Genomic DNA, 19,907 nt, shown 5'->3' with positions numbered 1-19,907 from the left:
GAGGGAGTATCCCTGTTTTATTCTAACATGGCTCACTCAACTTGTGTTCTTGACAATGCTTAATTTTTTGTAGGCCACTATTATCAGAGGACTGCACCCCTCTTAGCTGAAGAGGGGACTTTGACTGTGGCTTCTCACAGTAATTCACAATTCTTTAATAATTTGCTTAATTTCTTTTTTTTTTTTAAATAGCCTTTTGTTTACATGATATATACATGGGTAACTTTACAGCATTAACAATTGCCAAACCTCTTGTTCCAATTTTTCACCTCTTACCCCCCCACCTTCCCTAGATGGCAGGATGACCAGTAGATGTTAAATATATTAAAATATAAATTAGATACACAATAAGTATACCCGACTCAAAACGTTATGTTTGCTGTAGAAAAGAATCAGACTCTGAAATATTGTACAATTGACTTGTGAAGGAAATCAAAAATGCAGGTGGGCATAAATATAGGATTAGGAATTCAATGTAATGGTTTTAGTCATCTCCCAGAGTTCTTTTCTGGGCATAGCTAGTTCAGTTCATTACTGCTCCATTAGAAATGATTTGGTTGATCTCGTTGCTGAGGATGGCCTGATCCATCAGAACTGGTCATCATATAGTATTGTTGTTGAAGTATATAATGATCTCCTGGTCTGCTCATTTCACTCAGCATCAGTTCATGTAAGTCTCTCAGGCCTTTCTGAAATTATCCTGTTGGTAATTTCTTACAGAAGAAGTAATATTCCATAATTTTCATATACCACAATTTATTCAACCATTCTCAACTGATGGACATCCATTCAGTTTCCAGTTTTTAGCCACTACAAAGGGCTGCCACAAACATTCGTCATTTAGGGTCCCTTTCCTTCTTTATAATCTCTTTGGGATATAATCCCAGTAGTAAAACTGCTGGATCAAGGGTATGCACAGTTTGATAACTTTTTGAGCATAGTTCCAAACTACTCCTCCAAAATGGTTGGATTCGTTCACAACTCCACCAACAATGCATCAATGTCCCAGTTTTCCGCATCCCCTCAACAATCATCATTATTTTTCCTGTCATCTTAGCCAATCTGACAGGTGTGTGTGGTATCTTAGAGTTGTCTTAATTTGAATTTCTCTGATTAATAATGACTTGGAGCATCTTTTTCATATGACTAGAAATAGTTTCAATTTCTTCATCTAAGAATTGTCTGTTCATATCCTTTGACCATTTTCAATTGGAGAATGGCTTGATTTTTATAAATTAGAGTTAATTCTCTATATATTTTGGAAATAGGGCCTTTATCAGAACTTTGACTGTAAAATATTTTCCCAGTTTATTGCTTCCCTTCTAATCTTGTCTGCATTAGTTTTGTTTGTACAAAAACTTTTCAGTTTGGTATAATCAAAATTTTTCTATTTTGTGATCAGTAATGATCTCTAGTTCTGCTTTGGTCATAAAGACCTTCCCCTTCCACAGGTCTGAGAGGTAAACTATCCTATGTTCCTCTAATTTATTAATAATTTCATTCTTTATGCCTAGGTCATGAACCCATTTTGACCTTATCTTGGTGTACGGCGTTAAGTATGGATCAATAGCCTAGTTTCTGCCATATTAGTTTCAATTTTCCCACATTTTTATCAAACAGTAATGAGTTCTTATCCCAAAAGCTGGGATCTTTGGGATTTGTCAAGAACTAGGTTGCTATTTTGATGACTGTTTTATCCCTAGACTAATCTATTCCACTGATCAACTAATCTATTCCTTAGCCAATACCAAATAGTTTTGTAACTTCTTGCTCCTATAATATAATTTTAGATCTGGTACAGCTAAGCCACCATCATTTGATGTTTTTTCAGTAATTCCTTGAAATTCTTGACCTTTTGTTTTTCCATATGAACTTTTTGTTATTTTTCTAGGTCATTAAAATAGTTTTTGGGAGTCTGATTGGTATAAGCGCTAAATAAATATATTAGTTTAGGTAATATTGCTCATCTTTATTATATTTGCTCGTCCTATCCAAGAGCATTTAATATTTTTACAATTGGTTAGATCAGACTTAATTTGTAGTGAAAAGTGGTCTGTAATTTTGCTCATAAGTTTCTGATTTCCCTTGGCAGATAGATTCCTAAATATTTTATATTATCAGTAGTTACTTTAAATGGAATTTCTCTTGTAACTCTGACTGTTGGATTTGTTAGTGATATATAAGAATGCTGAGACTTATGTGGGTTTATTTTATAACCAGCAACTTTGCTAAAGTTGTGGATTATTTCTAATAACTTTTTAAGAGTCTCTGGGGTTCTCTAGTATACCATCATGTCATCGAGCAAAGAGTGATGATTTAGCTTCCTCATTGCCTATTCTTATTCCTTTAATCTTTTCTCAAGCTCTTATTGGTATAGCTAGTGTTTCTAATACAATATTATAAATAGTAACGGTGATAGTGGCAACCTTGTTTCACTCAGATCTTATTAGGGAATGGTTCCAGTTTGTCTCCATTACATATGATGCTTACTTATGGTTTTAAATAGATGCTGCTGATTATTTTAAGGAAAAGTCCATTTATTCCTATACTCTCAAGTGTTCTTAATAGGAATGGATGTTGGATTTTATCAAATGCTTTTCTGCATCTATTGAGATGATCATATGGTTTTGTTAATTTGGTTATTAACATGGCAATTATATTGATAGTTTTCCTAATATTGAACCAGCCCTGACATTCCTGGTATAAATCCTACTTGATCATAGTGTATTATCTTGGAGATGATTTTCTGAGTCTTTTTTGCTAATATCTTATTTAAGATTTTAGCATCAATATTCATTAGGGAGATTGGTCTATAATTTTCTTTCTCTGTTTTCAGCCTACCTGGTTTAGGTATCAGTACCATGTCTGTGTCATAGAAGAGATTTGGTAGGACTCCTTCATTTCCCTATTTTATCAAATAATTTATATAGCATTGGGGCCAATTGTTCTTTAAATGTTTGGTAAAATTCACATGTAAATCCATCTGGTCCTGGGATTTTTCTTAGGGAGTTGTTTAATTGCCTGTTCTATTTCTTTTTCTGAAATGGGACTATTCAACAATTTACTTCCTCCTCTGTTAGTTTGGGAATCATGTATTTTTGGAGTAGTCATCCATTTCACTTAGGTTATCAAATTTGTTGGCATAAAGTTGAGCAAAATAACTCCTTATTATTTCTCTAATTTCCTCTTCCTTGGTGGAAAGTTCTCCCTTTTCATTTTAAGACTACTAATTTCATTTTCCTCCCTCCTTTTTCAATCAGATTTACCAAAGGCTTATCTATTTTATTGGCTTTTCATAGAACAACTCTTAGTTTTATTAATTAGTTCAATAGTTTTTTTACTTTCAATATTTTTAATTTCTCCTTTTAATTTTAAATTTCCAATTTAGTATTTGATTAGGGGTTTTAATTTGGTCTTTTTAGTTTTTTAGTTGTAAGCCCAATTCATTAATCTTTCTTTCTCTGTTTTATTCAAGTAAGCCTCTAAGGATATAAAATTCCTCTTATTACCTTTGGCTGCATCCCACAATTTTGGTATGATGTCTCCCATTGTCATTATCTTGAGTGAAATTATTAATTGTATCTATAATTTGCTCTTCACCCAATCATTCTTTAAGATGAGAGTTGTTTAGTTTCCAATTACTTTTTGGTCTATTTCCCTAACTTTTTTTGAATGTGGTTTTATTGCATCATGATCTGAAAAGAAAGCATTACTATTTCTGCTTTCTTGCATTTTAATTTTGAGGATCTTTATCCTAATATATGAGTCAATTTTGAATAGGTTCCATGAACTGCTGAGAAGAAAATATATTCCCTTCTATCTCTATTCAATTTTCTCCAAAGATCCAACATACCTAATTTTTCTAATATTCTATTTATTTCTTTAATTTCTTTCTTATTTGTTTTGTGGTTTGATTTGTCTAATTCTGAGAGGGCAAGGTTGAGATCTCCTACTATTACAGTTTTGTTGTCTATTTCTTCTTGCAACTCTCTTAACTTCTCCTTTAGGAAGTTGAGTGCCATACCACTTGGTGCATATATGTTTAATATTGATATTGCTTCGTTGTTTATACACCTTTAGCAGGATGTAGTTTCCTTTCTTATCTCTTTTAATTAGATCAATTTTACTTTGCTTGATCTGAGATAAGGATGGCTACCCTACTTTTTGACTTCACCTGAAGCATAATAGATTTTGCTCCAGCCTTTACCTTTACTGTATATGTATCCCCTGCTTTAAATGTGTTTCTTGTAAACAACATATTGTAGGTTCTGACTTTTGATCCAGTCTGCTGTCTGCCTCCTCTTTATGGGGAGTTCATCCCATTCCATTTACGGTTAGAATTACCAAATCTGTATTTCCTGCCATCCTAATAACCCCAGATTGTGCTTTACTTATTCTTGCCTCCCCAACCCTCTTTCCCCTTTTAAACTTATGTACCCCTCTTGTATCACGATACTTATCCTCTTTATAATCCCTCCCTCCCCTTTGAGTCTTTCCCCTTCTTTCCTTATTACTCTTTCTTCTTTCCCTTTTCCTCTCCCCGTTTTTAATGAGGCGAGAGAGAATTTTCTCTAAAACAAATGTCAATTATTTTTTCTTTGAGCTAACTCTGATGAGAGTAAGATTCACACAATTTCCTCCCCTCTAAATTCCCTCAGATATGATAAGTTCCTTAGCCTCTTTGTGGGATGTGGTTTCCCTCTTTTATCCCTCCTTCCCACTTATTCTGCCATCATCCCTTTTCCATATCTACTTCCCTTTTTATGTTATATCAGTACAATCAAATTTTACATGTATTCTTTTGTATATCCACAACAGAAATACAATTCTCAAGAGTTATTTTTACCTTTTCTGCATCTCTTGAGTTCTATGCTTGGAGATCAAATTTTTTGTTTAGTTCTGGTTTTTTCTTCAGAAACAAATGGAATTCATTTGTTTCATTAAATGTCCATCTTCTTCCCTGGAAGAAAATGCTCATCTTAGCTGGGTAGTTTATTCTTGGCTGCATCTCAAGTTCTTGTGCCTTTCGGAATATCATATTCAGGCCTTCTTCCTTTAATGTAGAGACAGCCGATCTTGGTGATCCTTATTGTGGCACCTCGATATTTAAATGGTTTTTTTTGGCTGCTTGTAAAATTTTTCCTTAATCTGATAGTTTTGAAATTTATGCACAATATTCCTTGGGGTTTTTATTTTAGGGTTTCTTTCAGAAGGTGTTCGATGAATTCTTTCAATGCCTATTTTACCTTCTGATTCTATTACATCTGGGCAGTTCTCTTTGATGATTTCTTGTAAAATAGTATCTAGGCTCTTTTTTTCATCTAGTTTACAGAATCCAATAATCCTCAGATTATCTCTCTAGATCTATTTTCCAAGTCTGTCGTTTTTGCAAGTAGATATATCATGTTTTTCCAGTTTGTCATTTTTTGTTTTGCTTGACTGATTCTTGCTGTCTCAATGAATCATTAGTTTCTATTTGTTCAGTTCTAATTTTTAAAGAATTATTTTCTTCATTAGCTTTTTTTACTTCTTTCTGTATATGTCCAATTGAGTTTTTGAATGTATTGTTTTGGTCTGTGGAATTTTTTCCATTTCACTAATTTTTTTTAGTGAATTATTTTCTTTTTCAATTCACAGATCCTACTCTTGCGTGTTCTTTGTCTTTTCCAATTCACAAATCCTACTTTCTAGTAATTCTTTATTTTTCAATTCACAATTCTTACTTTCACGATGATTTTTACTTTTTCCAATTTGTATTTCAGGAAGTTGTTGCTCTCTTGTAAGGCTTCTCTTTCCTTTCCCCATTTATCTTCTAACTCTCTTTTGAGACTTTTAATGGTCTCTTCTATGAAAGCATCATATAAAGGAGGACAGTCTGATGCATTTTTGGTGTTTGAGGTCTCTTCAGGTTTGCTGACTTGCTCTTTTTCTGCATAGAAGCTGTCGATCGTTCTTTTCATCTTTTATTCATGTTTTAAAGCCTTTAGGGTAGGTCTCCTAGGCAGGGGTTACCAGCTTCCTCTGCAGAGCAGGGAAAGATGTAAACCATTTCTGGCTCGAGGTATGGGAGTGCTCTGAGTGAGAGTTTTCCCTTCCCCAACAGGAAGTGGATTCAGTACTGGCCGAGCTATCAAACTGCTTAGTAGGGCTGAGTGGGTTAGCGATTGCCCTCGGCTAGAGACAAAGGGTGAAAGTGTCACTGCCCCAGGCCGGAGCCTCTTGTGGGACTGTGAGTATTAGCAGCTGACCGCAGACCACAGACCACAGACAGCAGATCGCAGACCGCAGACCGCAGACCGCCTGGAACTCTGCCCCAGTGTCTCTGCCCAATGCAAATTGGCCCTGGAAAAGCTCTATGGCCCCAAGCCGAGCTCCCCACTGCGCAGATTGGAGGCTAACCCGGGCTGCGTCCTCCTGCCGTGCAGGATCACAACTGCCCCAAGGAGAAGCCCCATACTGCGGGTTGGGGCTCGAGCTTGCTGCTGAGATCTGTGCCTTCACCCTCGGTTTGAGACTCTCCTCGGAACCTAATTTCTCTCCCCGTCTGCGCTGATCTCCCCCCTGGCCCCGGAACCAACCTTTTTTTGGCGAGACTGCAGATTTTCTTCAGCCAGTGAGTTGTTCTACTTCTTATCTTTACGAATTGTAGCAGTCAAGACTATTTTTGAGGCTCGATATAATATTGATAAAGAGGGTAAGAGAAGAGCTTAGAAAGTCGCGTGTGTCTTCTCCGCCATCTTGGCTCCGCCCCCCAATTTGCTTAATTTCAATAAATATTTTTCATCACCTCTCAGGTGCAAGAAATTGTGTTAATCACCAAGTGTAAAAATATACAATTAAACAGCCCTTGTCCTCAATGTGTGTATGTGCAGAGGGAAACTGATTTTCTGACTCTTTGCTTCTTTTTAATAAGATGTAGTATTTTTTAAATTTATATTTTATGGGAATGTTATCATTATGTTCTTCAAGGTAAGAAGTCTCTTTATAAATACCATCCAGCATAGCATAAGACTTCTTGATTTTCTTCTTTGCAGAAAGAAGATCTTTCATGTTCATGATGTGGCATAGAGAATTCTTTAGCATTAGCCTCAAGTTATATTTTTTCAATAATTTGCCCATATTTTGACCTTTAAATGCAGATACATATATCCTGTGAAATTTCTTGAAGTCCATTCAACTTCCTAGTAATTCTTTGATTTCCTGTAAGTTTTCATGCAACAGCAGTTTTCTTTTTTTTCATCTTTCTGTTTTCAGACATAAAATTATTCTTATATTGGATCATAAATAGTTTCTTCCTTGAATCCTCTCAACTAGTTGGCAATCATGATTCTGGATACAAGAGGAATCACAAATGCCCAGAGTATTTTCCTTTCACATCTTTTCTTATCTTTGCAGCATTCATTTTTTTTTTTTGTCTTGTTCTTTCTGAAGTAGTCATCAGAAAGCTAAGTTACTATAAGTATTCTTCTAGATTAGCATTGTCCTTTTTGAAGACAATGAGGGCCAACTTTATTGGTGTTTGCTTGTCTGTAGAGGAAAATTTCTAACTCTAAAGCTCTCTGACTGATTCACTGATATTTGTAATACAGGCTTCTTAATTATGACTTTGTGGGAAAATTTTAAATTGCATTTCTGAAACTGGGAAATCATTATATATTTAACTATATAGAAATAGTGTGTCCTCCCTGCTGTTCCAGAATTCTTTCTGAATTGTGCATTGAAGAGGCATCATATAGATTCCCAAAGAAATGCAGCCAGGTAAGATATGAAAAGATGATTGTTACAGAGGTATTCTTTAAATGGAAATTTTTTTTTAAATATTTAGCCATAAAAAAGGGATTAGAATTTAAGTTTTCAGATTCCAGAACCAGTGTTATTTTTTTTTTAATTGATTACACTATCACTCTGATTACTTAGGAAAATAGTTATAAGGAAAGCACTTCATACAGTGAGTGAATAATTAATAATAATAATATTATTTGTATTGTAATTTAGGAAACAGCTAAATCTATAAACATAAAAATGAAGGCTCATATTTTAGAAGGTCTTGAAATTTAAGAAATTAAGTTTATAGAAGGAAAGAGATTTGAGAAGGAAATTAATGATTTGAAATTGTGATGAAGATAAAAGTGTGTAACAATAGAGGGTAATTGAGGAGAAAAAGTCATTTAACCTCTCTGCAACCTTCTCTTAGATCTTCTCTTTTCTCCAGATTTCCATATATTTTTATGTCCTGTTTTTTTTCCCAATCTGGCTGCTACTCAACCTCCCTCACTTCTACAATATCCATGTAATATTTCCTAATCTCTGACCTGAGTGATCTAATTTCTCCTCATGCTGTCATTTTATGACCTCACTACTACCACAGATTTAATCATAGTCTCAATGCAGCATGCTCTCAGATCTATGTCATCCAACCTCCCTCTCTCTCTTGAGCTCAAATCCTCCATAAGCAACTATGTATTAGTCATGTCAAACTGGACTAACTCTGACAGGGTGTTGCAGATAATGTGCTTAGCTCAATGCCTGGCAAATAGTAGCTGATTAATAAATATTTATTGACTGAACAACTGACATATACATTGGCAGGAAGTTTCCTTCTTCACTTTGGTAATTTTTCTAAAAATAAAATCTCAGACCAGTTCCTATCCATAGCCATAAAACTGGATATCTTTTAGAGTAGATATAGAGTAAAAAGAATAATAAGGTAGACACTCAAAAATTCATAAGATATTAAATCCTAGAAAGGTCCTAACAGCAAATGACCTCACATCTATATACAAGTGTACAAAATACAGAGGATAAGCAAAATGAATTAGAGATCTCCACACAAGAAAGTACATTAGAATTCACAGACATCACCTAAAATTTAGTGCTGATGACTAGAATATAGCTAAAGATATATCTTATTCAAAAGAAATGGAACAGGTAAACATGAAATAGAGCAGAATAGTACTATGTATTAAGAAAATACACTTATGTGAAAAAATCTGGAAAACTGAGTGGGCAAATATGAGGGAGAGTATATGGATAAAAACATAAAAGAGGATGAGGAAATAGTTTCAAAAATTACTTGTGTAGCACAGCCAATTAGACAATAAATTTAGGAAAAATATCTCAAATCTGGCATGCAGAAATGATATTGTTGATATGAGAACTTTCAAATATTCAGATATGTTCAAGAGGGGCAGAACCAAAATGGCTGGGAGTAGACAGATTTTTATCTGAGCTCTTCCTGATTCCCCTAAAATCAACACCAGATTGAGCTTCTGAACTAGTTTGGGTGTTTCAATCAGGCATAGGGAGGGCAGCTGAGCATAGGCATAGCTTAAGGACCCAAGGCATTGTAGCATCCAACCAGGGAATCTACTGGAAGGTTCTTAGCCAAAATACAGCAGCATTGGATACTCTGTCCCGATTCAGAAATCAGTGAATGAGCAAAATAGATTATAATTGGATTAAAACATCCAATACAAAAACAAAAGGCAAATAGTGAGCTTCTGAATCCCAGAACATGAGGAACTTAGCCATGCCTGCTCAATACCAGGAAAAAATCATCAGCAGCAGCCCAGGGCATCATACAGCCACTGTTACCTATAGAGGGAGTTTGGGATAATTTCCCCTTTGCTCTACAAGCAGATCTCAACCTTTAAAAAACGAGCGAAAGAAGCAAAAAGTACTCTGATCAAAGATAGCTTTTATGGAGACAGAGAAGAATAGACCTCAAATCCTGAGAACACTAAAGGCAAATCATTTCCAGATGAAGCCCTAAAGGGTTATCACCTCCTCACAAGACTCTCTTGGAAGATTTCAAAAAGGATCTTAAAAGAGAGTTAGAAGAAAAATGAAGAAATGAAATGAGATTGGCAAGAGAGTTTTGAAAAGAAAACACAGGAATTATCTGAAGAAAACTCCTTAAAATAGATTTAGTGAAATGGAAAAATCATATAACTCCTTACAAAATAGATTTGATAAAGTAGAAAAAACATAAAAGCCTTAACAAAATAAATTTGAAAAGAACTCCAACTCACTGAAAAATAGAATTTGTGAAATGGAAAAAAAAATCCAATGAACAAAATAACTCATTTAAAAGTTTGATTGGCCAAATACAAAAGGAGTTAAAAAAAGATAACTAAAGAAAATAATTCACTAAAAATTATAATTGAACAAATGGAAGAGAATGACTTAGTGGGACATTAAAAATCAATTCAACAAAAGTAAAAAAATGAAAAAATAAGAGAAAATGAAAAAGACCTCATTGAGAAAACAACTGACCTTGAAAATAGATCAAGGAGCTACACTCTAAGAATTATTGGACTATTTGAAAACCATGATGGAAAAACAAGAGCCTAGACATGATCTTTTGAGAAATCATCAAGGAAAATTGCCTTGAAATCCTAGAACCAGAGGGTAAAAATAGCTATTTAAAGAATTTACTGATTATCTCTTGAAAGAGAACCCAAAATGCAAACTCCAAGGAAAATCATTGCTAAATTTAAGAATTATCAGATCAAGGAGAAAATATAGCAAGCAGACATAAAGAAACAATTCAAATATTTAAGAGCCACAATAAGGATTACATAGGACTTAGCAGCTTCCACTTTAAAGGATCAAAGTTCCTGGAATCTAATATTCCATAAGGCAAAGGAAATTGGATTGTAGCCAAGAATCAACTATTCAGCAAAATTAAGCATTTTCTTTCAGGGAAAAAGATGGATGTTCAACAAAACAGGTGAATTTTATTTACTTCTGATGAAAAATATCATAATTGAACAGAAAATTTGATCTCTTTAAATACCAAACTCAAGAGAAGCATAAAAAGGTAAAAGGTGTGGGGGGGGGACAAGGAATAACTTTCTTTTAAAAGTTAAAACTATTACATGCCTACATGGGAATATGATATTTTTAACTCTTGAGAACTGTATCTCTGCTATGGGTATACTTAGAGAGTGCAGGTATGGTTTGATTTTATTGTGATGGTATAAAAAAGAAACTAGAGGTGGGAAGGTGATTGTACTTGAAGAAGAGAAAAATGTAGGTAAAATGGGATGAATTACATCTTATGAAAAGGAAAAAAAGAACTATAACAATTGAAGGAAAGAAAGGAGGGGGCATATGCATTGTGTGAATCTTACTCTCATCAGATTTGGCTCAAAGAAAGAATATTAGACATATTTAGCTTTACAGAGAAACTTGTCTCATATTATAAGGAAGCAGGAGAGGAAAGAGGAAAGGAAAGGGAGAGGCTAATTGAAAAGAGAATAGAAATAGAAGGGGAAAGATATGAGAAAGGAGGAGGGGCTGTAATAGAGGATGTTTGCTTGAGGGAGGTGATGGTCAGAAGCAAAATACTGTGGAGAAGGGAAAGAAGAAAAGAAAAAGTATAACTTGGGTGAAATAAAATGGTGGGAAACACAGAGTTAGTAATTTTAACTATGAATGTGAATAGATGGACTCTCCCATAAAATGGAAGTGGATAACAGAATGGATTAAAAGCCACACTCCTACAACATGTTGTTTATCAGAAACACATTTAAAGCACAGTGACAGGTACAGAATAAAGGTAAAGACTGGAGTATAATCTATTATGCTTCAGCTGAAGTAAAAAAAACAAAGCAGAAGTAGTGATTCTAATTTTAGATCAAGTAAAAGTAAAAATAGATCTAATCAAAAGAGACAAGAAAACTACATCTTGCTAATAAGTAACATAGATAATGAAGAACTATCAATACTAAACATATATGTGCCAAGTAGTATAGGATCCAAATTTCTAGAGGAAATGTTAAGAAAGCTGCAAGAAGAATTGGACTGCAAAACTGTACTAGTGGGAGATCTCAATCTTACTCTCTCAGAACTAGATAAATTGAACCATAAAGTAAGTTAGAAAGAAGTTAAGGAGTTAATAGAATTTTAGAAAAGTTAGGTATGATACCCCATTGGAGAAAATTGAATGGAGTCAAAAAATGAATATACTTTTTTCTCTGAACTACATGGAACTTATACAAAATTGATGATGTATTAGGGCATAAAAACCTCAAAATCAAATACAGAAAGGCAAAAATAGCAAATGCATTTTTAGGATCATGACACAATAAAAATTATATGCAATAAAAGTTCAGGGGAAAATAGACCAAAATTAATTGGAAACTAAATTATCTCATACTAAAGAATGAGTGGATGAAACAGCAAATCATAGACACAATCAATAATTTCATCCAAGAGAATGACAATAGTGAGATAACATGCCAAAATTTATTGGATGCTGCCAAAGCAGTTCTTAGGGGTAGTTTTATATTTCTAGATGCTTACTTGCATAAAACAGAGAAAAAGACAATTTAAGTAAAATGGATGAATACTTAAAAATATAGATTGTCCAGATTAACGGAAGAGGAAATATATTACTTAAATAGTCCCAGTTTAGAAAAAGAAATTGAACAAGCTATCAATCCACTTCCTAAGAAAAAAATCTCAAAGGCCAGATAGATTTAAATGTGAATTCTACCAAACATTTAAAGAACAATTAATTATAAGACTATGCAAACTATTAAATAGGGAAAGAAGAATTCCTACCAAATTCCTTTTATGACACAGATAAGGTGCTGATATCCAAATCAGGTAGGGTCAAAACAGAGAAAAAAATTACAAACCACTTTCCCTAATGAATATTGATGCCAAAATCTTAAACAAAATATTAGCAAAGAGGTTAAAGCAAGTTATTCCCAGGATAATACACTATGTCCAAATAGGATTCATACCAAGAAGGCAGGGCTGGTTCAATTATTAGGAAAACTATTAGCATATTTGACTATATTAATAATCAAACTAACAAAAATTGGATATATTCAAGAGTTTTCTCTCTCTCTCTCTTCTCTCTCTCTCTCTCTTTCTTTCTCTCTCTCTTTTTGCTGTTGTACTTCTCTTAGAAGAATAACCCTTTGAAAAAAGAGATTTTTTTTGTCTTTTTTTAGTATCCTCAATACTTATTGCCTATTACATAGTGAATATTTAATGTCATTGATAGACTAATTCACTCCAATTAATGACTTGGAAAAGGGAAAATAAATGAATTTAGATAAGATAAATAAAGATAACATTATATGATTAAAAAAGCATTGAAATAGCATTTGAAATTTAAAAATGTAGATGCAAATATTGACTCTTCCATTTTTTTACTTTTGTTGCCCTGTGTCAGTCACTTCCTTTCTGTTTGCCTCAGTTTTTTTTTTTTCATTTATTAAAGTGAGGTCATTGGAATAGATGATTATCAAGATTTTTTCCTATAATCTTATAATTCAATAATGACTATAATAAGGGGTATCTTAAACCTTTTTTAAAAAAATTCTTCCAATCTGACACTCTTTCAACATAGTTTCATTTGACTTATGGTATTATTATTTCCCAAAGTCATACACACACACACACACACACACACACACACACACAATTACATATGAATGTCCGAGAGAACATTCATGTGTAATTATATCTACAAAACACAATTTGAATGGAATTCATTGTTGGATGCATCATGATTTTAAATATATTTCCATTGCTCCCCATTATTAGTATGTATGCTTGGGAACTTGTTGCATAAAGAAATATATTTATGTCCAAATCTATACATAATCATAATTCTGAAATAGGTGTGGCTCTTATTTCCAGTTTAACAAACAAGTTTAAATTAATAGGCTAAGGCTTTATAAAAATGATTTTATGATAAATTTTAAAATAGGAAATGGATATGCTACATGGAATAGAAAAAAAATTTCTAATAGCTTTGGTAGAAAAGATATTGTTTGTTTAGAATGCTATAATAATAGATGAATGCAATTTAGGCTTCAATATTATGTAAAAATTCTTGAGTTAAATTTTGCCTCCCCAAACTTTTTCTTCATCAATATCACCACTATCATAATCACTACCACAATAAAAATAATTCACATTTCTAAAAGTGCTTTTAGGGTTGTAAATACTTATATATGAGTTCATAATCATGCAGGGGAAAGGCTATTATTACTCTCAATTTACTATTGCTGAAAATGAGGCTTAGCAAAGGGAAGTGACTGTTATTTGGTCAATCATAGATCTCAATTTCTGAATTGGAATTTTTCAATTAATTCAGCATCTTCATTGCATCATTTTGAAGTGTCAAAGATTGAAGCTTGAGGAAATTAAATGAGTTTTGCATAGTTCTCTTCCTATTATTCTGTATATTAGATTCTCTTATTCCTCCTTGTTATTTTCTTTCTCCTTTTTTGTCAATCTTATTTTTAATTTGAAAAAGCTGCAAGGTCATCCTTTCTTCAAGAAATGCTTCACTCATGCTCTTTTGTAAACCCCTCAAATCAGAGGTCTCTGAAGGAAATCTGAATTAATGTGCATTTCCAACAAGGGTTATATTTCTAGTTGAAAAGTAACAGTGATTTTTCCTAAACCTCAGTTTTTATGCATCCTATCTTTTTAAAAAGTATATTATGATAGTACTTTAATATATAAACTTGTATTTAATAAATTACCTCTGATGATGGATATTCTCAAAGCTAAAATTAACATTCATTAGGTCAAGATTTAAGCACTTGTTTTTTATAATTTTTTTTATTCAGGCGAATGTTTTAGAACGAGTTATTGCATCATCCCCTTTACTCTCTTGATGAATAAATCATGCTTTATCAGTGTATCAGCCAGTTGTTTTCTGAAATTTTTAAAAACCAGTGATGACTCTGCATGATACAATGATCCAAGCTAAAAGGAATGTTTTCCCTTAGTGTTCAGGAATGGGATCCCAAATGTATAACATGAGGTAGATAGACGTTTGGCTGCAGTAGAAATGGAGGGATAGGAGATATGTGACAATTGGAAATGAAAAATGAGGCTAAAGTTGGAAAACTGAGAAATCCTATAGCTTATTTTCACAAGATAAATCAAATCACATTAGTATAGTTAAGAGAGGATTTGGTGAAGAGTACTACTGTTCTCCCACTTTGATGATAATCTATCATCTCTGCATCTAGCTTTTTGAAGCTACCATGGTGAGCGTTCTGGAAAATTTAACCCTCCTAGACTTAAAAGGCCAAATTCAATTCAACTAAATAAATATTTGGTAAGGCTAACACTATTGAATGACCTATTAGATAATTAGAATGCAAATATACTTCGATTAAACAAACTTTTGTGCAATCTTTACTATGTTTATGCAGGGAATTTTATAGACAAAATTTAAGACAAAATGTAACTACTTCAAGTTACTTAACATTCTAATAAAGAGTACAACATGTAAAAGATAATTACAAGAGAATTTGAGAAAAGAAAGCTCACTAACAACTCAAGGACTGAGAAAAGTTTCCTAAAGGAAATAGCATCTGAGTATATTATATATGACATCAAAAATTTATATTATACACATATTTAAATATAAAATTTTAAATTGTATTTCTGATACTTCTCTGTGTTTCCTTCTAAACTCATAACTCTTTTTGCTATATTTTATAAATATTTCACTGTCTTGCTTTTATATGTATGTGTGTATCCACCTAACAAAAACATCTCCCTTGTAAAAAATAAGAAACTCAAGTAAAAGAAATCCATAAGTTGTTTATATTTAAAATATGACTCATATGGTTCTTTATTGCATTATTTCTCTGCCAAGAATTAGGAATCATGAATCATTTTTAGTTTTCTGAATTAATGGTTTAATTAATCATTGAATTTGTAGCCCAGGCATTGGGCTTTCTCCTCCTTTGTTGGGATTGATTTGTTAATATCAATTGCACACATTTTGTAGATCACAGTGGTAGTCCCTGAGGGTTAGACACATAGATAAAAGATACTATTCCTTTCTATGGTCCTAGGAAGAGAGCTAGATTTGTGTGTGTGTGTGTGTGTAAATCATTCCTCATACTTTTAACTTTGGCTCCTGTAATCCTACTGGTGTATTATGTAAAATACTAGTGTATTTACACAGTCACAATGATACTACTAATTCTTAGAATCAAGTAAATTACTAGATAGAAGATAAAAATATTTTCCTAATAAAAGGCAGAAACATGAATAACATAATACTTCCTTCATAAACCTGGACTTTTTCAGTCATGAGGAGAATGAGCAATAACTTATACAAACCTAGAAATGAGGCATACGAGTAAGAAAAACAATATTTCCAGGACAATTTGTGACTCTGAACTAAAGCTTTGATGTTTCTAGACTCTTTTATGAGATAATCTAAACACACCATCACCTGTATCTCTTCTGAGTTTCTTTGCTAACCTATTTGATGCCAACACTTCTTAGCTACTTTCAGATCATTGGAACTATGTGAAACTAATATAGTTAAGGTATAGCATGGCAATCTTCCAATGATGATATACTTAGAGAACCAGAGAACATCAATTAAAAATCTTTTAGAAATAATTAAAAAACTTTAGCAAAGTTGCAGAATATAAGCTAATCCCACATAAATCATCAACATTTTTTTATATTATCAACAAACCCCAAGAGTAAGGGATAGAAAGAGAAATTCCATTTGCAATAATTATAAATAATATAAAATATTTAAAAGTCTACCTACCAAAACAAGGCTAAGAACTATATAAACAAAATTGCAAAATACTTTTCACACAAGTCAGATCTAAACAACTAGGAAAATATCAATTGCTCATTGGTAGATTGAACCAATATAATAAAGACAATTCTACTTAAACAAACTTGTTTACTCAATATCATATTAAACAAAAGATCAGGAGTTATTGACAGGGATAGGAAAAAAACCAAAAAAATTCATTTTGAGGAACAAAAGATCAGGAAGATCAAAGGAATTAATTTAAAAATATACAAAGGCAGGTAGTCTAGCAATACCAGATCTCAAGCCATTAGTCATTAAAGCTCAAAACTATCTAGGATTGGCTAAGAAATAGAGTGGTAGATCAGTAGAATATATTAAGTATTTGAGACACAGTAAGCGATGATAATATTCATCTTGGGTTTCATAAACCTCAAGACCCCAGCCTTTGACAACTCATAATTTGACAATTCTGAGAAAGTTGGAATAAGTCGGACACAAACTAGTTATAGATGAACATCTCACAGCAAATAATCCAATAATGTCAAAATGGGTACATGGTTTATATATAAAGGAACATAAGCCATACCACACCATAAATAAATTAGAAGAGCAAAGAATAGTCTACCTGTCAGATCTGAGAAAGGAGAAAATTTATGATAAACAAGACAGAGAACATTAGGAAATGTATAACAAATCATTTTGATAATAGTAAAACCGAAAAGCTTTTGTACAAACAAAACCAATGCAACTGTGAATAAAAGAAAAGCAGAAGAGTGGAAAACAATCCTTATACCATGTCTATCTGTCAAAGGCCTCATTTCTCTAATATATGAGAAGTAATTAAATTTATAAGAATAAAACTCATTATCCTACTGATAAATTGTCAAAGGATATGAACAGGAAGTTTTAAGATTAAGAAATCAAATCTATCTATAGACATATGAAGAAGAACTCTAAATCCCACACCTCTAAGACTGGCAAAAACAATAAATGTTGGAGAGAATATGGAAAAATTGGGATGCTATTGTATTGTTGATGAAGTTGTGAACCATTTCAACCATTTTGGAGACCAACTTTTAGCTATGCCCAAAGGGCAACCAAAGTTTGATCTGGCAATATCAATACTAAGTAAATTGAAAAAAAGGTCATAAAAAGGGAAAAGGACCTACATACAGAAAAAAAAAAAATTATAGTAGCCCTTTTCATTTTAAAAAAATTTTCATTTCCAGCCCATTTTCAAAATATTTGAAACTGATGGGAGGGAATGGCTGAACAAGTTATGGAATATGAATACTATTGTGCAACAAGATATGACAGGCCGATTTCAGAAAAACCTGAAAAGATGTATGAACTGTTACGAAGTGAAATTAGCAGAACAAGGCGAACAATGTACACAGTTCCAGCAACATTGTGTGATGTCCAACTATAAAGAACTCAGCTCTTCTCAGGAACACAACAATATAAGATAAATACAAAGAACTCAGGAAAGAAAATGCTATCCAAATTCAGATAAAGAACTGATAGAATAAATGCAGATTGGTGCATACTTTTTTCACTGATTTTATCCTTTTGTTTTCTTTTGATCTGTTTCTTTTTCATAACCATGACTAATATGGAAATATATTGTACATAGTAGCAATATATAATATATATCAAATTGCCTACAATTTTTGGAAAAGCAAAGGAGGAGGGAGGAAGAAAAAATTGGAATTCAAACTCTTGGAAAAATGTGGCTCTCACATTAAAAGAGTTGATAGTTTGTTATATGATATTCCAGAATACAAGAATTAAGCTAGAATTATAAAGAGGGATCACCTACTCAGTAAAGCTAAATGTAATTTTCAAGTGTAAATATGTATATTTAAAAAGTTGGAGAACTCTCAAGCTCTCCTCAAATGGAAATATCAGAGCTAAATAGAAAAATTTGAAATTATGAGAAGAATAAAAAGGAAAATATGAAAAAGTAATCATAAGTATTTCAATAATATTAATCTGTTTACATTCCTATGTAGGAAGATGATATGTAATACAAAAGAACTGTATAATTAATAGGACAGTTAAATGGAGTTTACATAGACAGAGGGTATGGATATAATGTCAAATTATATCATGTCAATGATGTCAAAAACATGAATGACTAAGAAAGAGAGATGCATTGGGAAAATGGGAAAGGAAGAGTTAGAATGGGAGAAATTTTCTCATAGAAAAGAGGTGTACTAGGAAGATCTTTTACAATGGAGAAGAAAATAGGAAGGGTAGAATTAGTGAAAAAAGAAGAAAAAATACACACACACACACACACATATATGTAATATATACATTCAGTTGAAAATAGAAATATAACTTACCCAAGAGGGAAATGGGAAAAAAGGGTTAAAAGAAAGAGGTGAAGATAATAAACAGAAATGTGGATTAAGGAACACAATGGTTAGAAGTAAAATAGATTTTGAAGAGAGAAAGAATTAAAAAAGAGAGGAGAGAAAAAGTATAATATATGGTAGAGGGAAATATACAGTAATCATAGCTCTAAATTTGAATGGGATGAACTCACCTATAAAATGAAAACACATAATAAAATGAATTAGAAACTAGAATCTAACAATATGTTATTTATTAGAGATACATTTGAAATAGAAAGATACACACAGAATTAAAGGAAAGGACTGGAATAGAATATAATGTGGATAGCTGAAGTTAAAAAAGCAGGGGTAGCAATCATGATCTCCGTCTAAAGCAATAAAAGATCTAATTAAAAGAATTCATTGGGAAAGATATATTTTTGCTAAAAGTACTCTAGAAAATGAAATAATATTAAAATGTTAATAAAACAATTTGCTCTGATTTGATCTCATTTCTCAATTATATACTAACACTAAGTCAAATTTCTTTTTAAATATTAAGAACATTACCCAATTGATAATGGTCAAAGGATATGATCAGTTGGTGATGCAGTGGATCAATCTGAAGTCAGGAAGATTTAAGGTCAAATATGGCCTTAGACACTTCTTAGTTTTGTGATGTTGAGCATGTTATGTAACCTTGTTTGCTTCAGTTTATTCTTCTAAAATGAAATGGAGAAAAAAATGGCAAGACATTTTATTATCTTTGCCAAGAATACCTCAAACAGAGGCATGAAGAGTCAGATAGGACTAAAAAAACAATTGAACAAGAGCAAAGTATATAAACAGACAATTTTAAGAAGAAGAAATCAAAGCTATTTATAGTTACATAAAAATGTTTTTAATCATTATTAGAGCAATGAGAACAAAAGACAACTCTAAAATTCCACCTGAGAGAATTGGAAGGATTAGAACAGCATATGATTTATAGTGAGAATTGAATGAATCAC

The sequence above is a fragment of the Sarcophilus harrisii genome, chromosome 4, assembly GCF_902635505.1.
Source record: "Sarcophilus harrisii chromosome 4, mSarHar1.11, whole genome shotgun sequence".
In the NCBI taxonomy this organism is placed as follows: domain Eukaryota; kingdom Metazoa; phylum Chordata; class Mammalia; order Dasyuromorphia; family Dasyuridae; genus Sarcophilus; species Sarcophilus harrisii.
This window is presented reverse-complemented; position numbering follows the sequence as displayed.